We start from the raw sequence: 6,000 nt of genomic DNA, 5'->3' as shown, positions 1-6,000 counted from the left end.
ATTTGGCCGCAGGGGGACGCCCTCAGCTGGCAGATGGAGCGCGGGGTGCGCTGGGGCGTCGCCTCGGCATGATGTGAGAAATGGCCTCCGTCTGCTTTTTCACTGCCGAAAACTGCAGGAAGAAGTCGTCGACGGTGTCGCTGAAGAGCCCGAGCTGCGAGACAGGGGTGTTGAGAAAGTGTGCCTTGCGCATCTCGACCATGTTCAGCCAGAGGTTGCGTTCCTGGACCACGAGGGTGGCCATCGCCCACCCGAGTGCCCGTGCTGTGACCTTCATGGCTCTGAGAGTGAGGTCGTGGAAGAGCGCAGTCCCTGCAGCACATCGGGGTTGGGACTATCCAGGTGCAGTTCTTTGAGTGCCTTGGCTTGGTGGACCTGCAGGAGAGCCATGGCATATAGAGCAGAGGCGGCCTGTCTGGTGGTGCTGAAGGCTTTCGAAGTCAGAGACGACGTCATCCGACAGTCCTTGTAGGGGAGTACTCTGAGAGCCTCTGCGTCAGACGCCTGAAAGCTCTCCGCTGCAGTGGTGACATCGTCATCCAATTCGGCGGGCTCGAGGGAGATTGCACCTCGAGCCCGGACGGAAGCAAGCGAGCGTGCCAGGGGGCGGGTGGTACCTGGGGATTTACCCGAGCCCGCTGCCATCCCTAAATCGCCTCCATCACCAGCCAGGTCATCCTCAATCCTGCGGGAAGGAGCGATGCAGGGCGGTTGAAGTGGCATTCTCCATGAGAAATGAAAGCCGCAACCGCAACGCTGCCATGGTCATGTTCTCGAAGTGATTACATGAACCATCCAGAAACGCTGCCTCAGTGTGATTACTACCCAGGCACACGAGACAGCGTCTATGACCGTCAGTCTTGGAGAGATATCGACTGCATCCAACGCCTGCTTTTGTATTGCTCTTTGTGTAAACTCTTTCAGAGAAAACAAACTCTTTTAGGAGGAACACTCTTTTAGAGAGAAGCGCTGTCAAAGCGCCCAGGGGCATGAACTGCACAGCATGCAGAGAGGGAGAAAGCCGCTGATGATGCGCCGTAGATCCAACAGTAGTGCTACGTTGAGAGAGGTGAGTGAAACAGTAGTGAAGATCAGCTTGCAGCTGCACAACCGCTCGTCTCTGAAGAAAAAATCTGACTGACAGATGCACACCCGCTTCCCTTTATACCCGTATGTCTGGGGGCGGGACATGTATATTCTGTCTGCCAATTTCTCATTGGCCTTTTCTCAAGTTCAGAGGTACGTGAGGCTCTCAAGAAAGACCCCTTGTGTCACTACATTCGACACAATGTCGAGTGAGTGACAGAAGGGGAGCATACCTTGCTAATTTATAGCAGTGCACACACACACACACAAAATAACAGAGGCCCTAAGTCATTTTTGTGCCTCTGTGAGGGCTGTAAGTGCTTTTCTGTCTAGCTCAAGGTCAGCACTGGATGTGTATCCTGATTGGATTTTGGGAATCTGTTTTTCTGTCTCACCCATTTCTCTGTCCTCTGAGGATGGCTCCTTCACCTTGGAAAGTTGCTCATCTCAGGGCGTGATGGGTACATGGGGTTTCAAATGTAGAACTACAAAAGTTGCTCTTGATTGGAAGGCAAGACTGAGGCGCTTTTCCCCCTCAAGAACACACATTGTCTATTCAGGGCTAAATGTCACACTTTTTACTTTTGTAAATATTTCTTAAATTATAGTTTATTTTTGAAGGTTTTTGCTTCAAAAAAGAAAAACTATTAAAAAATCTAAAATCCCTATGTTAGTACACTATATTGTCACACTATAGGGGCAGGAGTCAGCAACCTTTTTAAAAAAAAATCCTGGTCAGTGGCTGTGCCTATGCGCCCACCCAAAAAAAATAGAATGCGCATGTATGTGATTTTCCGAAGTTTGAGTTTCTATTTTGAATTCTTCTATTTTAATTGTTTAATTTTTATTACAAATGATATTATCAGCATAACAGTTTGAGTGAACAATTTGTGCAAAACCTGATGATTATGATATAATCATGATCCTGCATGTACATTTTCAAAGAGCATCTTGTGAATTTGCTTTAATAAAAGAAAACTTGTCCTTTGTACAAAATGATAAAATATTTTTTTGATTATTTGAGTACTGATCATTAAATTGTGTGGAATCTTAAATATTTCTTATATTATGTCATTGCAATCTTGTAATCACTAGCCTGTAAACAACAGCGTGAGAGGACCTCACTGTTTGTCTGTTTTATTTATATTAAGTTTTTCACACCTGATCTGAATTTCAATCTACATCTTGATGTAATCCTTCCTCATGATCACGCAGCATGTTTTCATCAGCTGAATGGGAGACTAAACACTAATAAAGTGTGACGAGACTCACGCTGCACGCACAAACCATTCGCATAACAAGCCATCAAATATTTAGCCTTTTTTGGTAAATTGCACCTGCAAAATCCTAAAACTTCATGTCCAGGTTTAATTTATATTTTGAAAAGATTTTTGAACCACACAATGTGGGTTTATACTTTCTCTGTTAATCGTTTATTTTAATTTTGAGTGTGACCATGGTTATAGGAGGGTGTACCTGTACGCTGGGTTGGAAATCTCAAGGATTAATAGTGGTGTTTTCCTTATTACATGATGTGTTGTTCTTAAAGCAAAAAAAAAACAAAAGAAACACGGAATGCAGGCTGTCATCCGCACAGACTGACCGAAGCAAAGCAGGCGTGTTTAATCGCGTGATTACCCGGAAGTGAAGCACTGTCGGCTTGTGATGTGCGAATGGATTACATCAAGATGTAGATTGAAAAACAGGTGTGGCATTTCATATAAATAAAATAGTGTACTCCTCTCACGCTGTTGCTGATGTGCCAGTGATTACACCTCCAGCATTGGCACGTGTGCCATAGATTGCCAACCCCTGCTGTAGGGGGTAAGTTGTCACAATGGAACCAGCCATTAAATAGCCTATTAGGCTTTTAAGCAAAATATAAAACAGGTGATTCTCACTAAAGCTCTCAGGAAAATGCCCTGGTTATATTTAATCCCAAATCAAAACCAAAAAAATATATACGGTATATATTATATTTTGCGTAAATCACATTTTACCTCCCTAATTTTACTTTTAGTTTTCCCACTGTTTTAATGATGATTCTCATTACTGTTGTTCTCAATAACTAAATAAATACTACTAATAAATAACAAATATTGTTACTATATAGCAGAAAAAGATAATGGTGCTGAGGCTGCTGCGAGAGAGAGAGATAGTTTACGGACATGTCCGTCATGTGTGTGTTTGTGTCTTTTGTTTAAGTTTATCATTAAAACACTTACTCGCCAGTTCTCCGATACGCCGTAGCTTGTTCTTTGCCTACTCCTCCACCCTCTAACGGACGTCAGCCGCGCCTCTCCGGGCGGATCGGAGGCAGTCCTCCAGCCCCTGGCGGACGGAATGCCGCACTGCATTCTCAGGGAACAGAAGGGTTCTCCCCCACCCCTGGCAGCGGTTCTCCTGCTCCAGGCAGTCGGCAGCGAGCCCCTCCTCCGCCCCTGGCAGCGGCCCTGACCACTCCATGCGGTCAGTTAGGAGCCCCTAATCCCCTCGCTGTCGGCGGCCGTTCCTCTGCTTCCAGGCGGCTGGGCTCCTCCGTCCCCCTGCAGACGGCCGTGGCTACTCCGTTGGGGTGGATGGTAGTGGCGAGAACTCTACTACGGCGTATCCCTCCTCCTTCCCGGGTTTCGGCACCAGTGTAAAGCAGTTCAATGGAGAGGAGGAGGCGAGAACAGGCTTGTCAATATAAATAATATTTTAATGATTAACTTAAACAAAAGACACAAACACACACGACGGATATGTCCGTAAACGATCTCGCTCTCTCTCTCGCACCATCCTCCGCAGTCGGCCTTTATCCCTCTCAGAGGCTTGATTAGCCTGATAAGGGACCGGGTGTGTAGAATCACGACCCGGCCCCACCCTCCGCCCTGCCACAGACATTTTTTTTTTATTGCGGTAATTAGAATGGAGGGGAACTGTCATGAAAATAATGCCACATTGTAAAAAAATCATAGTGGCCCTAAAAATACATTTTATTGACAGCTTTCGTTAGAATCAAGTCAAAAGGTTGCATCAAATAAATATGCATATTTGTTTTGTTCTAAAATTTGTCAATTAACACATTCTATAAATTCATAACTTTTAAAAATACATGGGATAATTTGTCCAAACCTGATATTAATGAAAATACTTTTGTCCATGAGAACACGGTTCATCCATTGAAATATATAGTTGACTGCATGTAAACCAGTGTGGTTTTATTTTCATTTTACTTAATAGCTAAATCAAAAATCTGAGTTCACTGGAATTTTAGTTAAGAGGGTTTGGAATTAGGTATTTAAAACCAAAATACAAAACCACTGCTGGAGAAAACATACATTTGTTTAACTGGATGTTTGGCTCAAAACCTTGTTACTGAAAATTAGCCATTTGAAGTAACAACTTCTTTGTGGGACAGCTAGCCATTGTCCACACTAACCTAGTTTTTTAAGTGTTTTTAAAGCAAGGCTTTTCATTCCATTGATTATTTATTCTGAATTATTAAAAGAATATTACCATACCTGATCCAAACTTTATTCAGTGCACCATTGAAAATGCATGTCATACCAAATTGTGCAATTTCTTCGGCAGAGAGACTCTAGATGCAAAGTCATTGTGCCATCTGTGTATGATTGATGAGGAAACAATGCCAGACCGTTGCAGCTCTGCATTCTGCTGCACTACGTCCCTCAGGCTGGCAGCACAGGAAGTGAAGGAATCCAGAGAGCAGGGGGACGGTGATTATTCTCTTGTCTCTATAATAGTGGCCTGATTAGATTCCCATGATAATGCATGTTTTTCATTATTACAGAGTGGGCAAATGTCTCAGGAAATTTAGCCGAAGGTTAAAAGAGGCCTGTTGCCATTCAGTGTGTAGTGGATATACTATTACATTTTTATTATTAAGTTACTGAAAAAATAATTCTTTGGTAATGTGTTGAGAGGATTAATAAATTAGTTCACCCAAAACTATCCCTTTAAACTGTTCTTTTCCATGGCTTTCTGGAGTACTTGATTCTTTAAACTCAAATACATTTTTACTGGCCCTTTTTTTATTTATTTATTAGTTGTGTAACAAGCAGAATAATGTACAGTAAGCCATTTTTTTTTTTTTTTGTGCAAAATAAACCCTGACAGAGTGAGGGGTGGGTAAAATGTTGATTTTCCAATGCATCGTAATCTTCATTTGAACGATCTTGACATCGATTCTAAAATCCCAAGATTGATCTTTTACTCAGTGCGCAACCCTCCACTACAATGTGAGGAAATCACTCGTATTTGCAAACAAATTCCATGCTATGTGGCTAAAATGTATATATTTGGAAACTGGCTGCTAATTGTTTAGATTTCACTTACCAGTGATTGTGTAGTATAGTGGAGGAATGTTTAGCAGCCAAATCCCTTCGTGGTGTGTTGAGAGTAAAAGTTGTTCCCTGTAATGTGTCCAAAGATGAGATCCATGTGACACATTTGTCACTGAATAATGTCTCTTTTAATACCTTTTCTATTCCCTACATTAAGTTGTTGAGAGAAAAAAAAAAAAACTTTTAATTCTAATCATGCATAACACAGATGAGATAAAGCCATACGAGTGTCTCTCATTAACATGCACTCATTTACAGACACTCTTTTTACTTGTAAATAGCTAATTATGCAATTAAACATTTAATATGCAACACAAATAATATTATTATTTATTTATTGATTGAATAAATTTATATATTCATTTTTGAAAGGCAAAATGTGACCAAAATGATGAAAAAGGAATAAAATATCATTAGTAAAATTTTAATGTTCATAATGTACCTAGTTAGAAGGTGTCCTGTATAATTAGCAGAATTAGCTGGGAGAGAAATGCTCTCATATGTAAGCAAAATGGCAAAATTATAATTGAAATATACCCATGTGAATCGATATCGAATCGAAATG

Source organism: Xyrauchen texanus, chromosome 42, assembly GCF_025860055.1.
Source record: "Xyrauchen texanus isolate HMW12.3.18 chromosome 42, RBS_HiC_50CHRs, whole genome shotgun sequence".
Classification (NCBI taxonomy): domain Eukaryota; kingdom Metazoa; phylum Chordata; class Actinopteri; order Cypriniformes; family Catostomidae; genus Xyrauchen; species Xyrauchen texanus.
Note: the sequence above shows the minus strand (reverse complement) of the source record.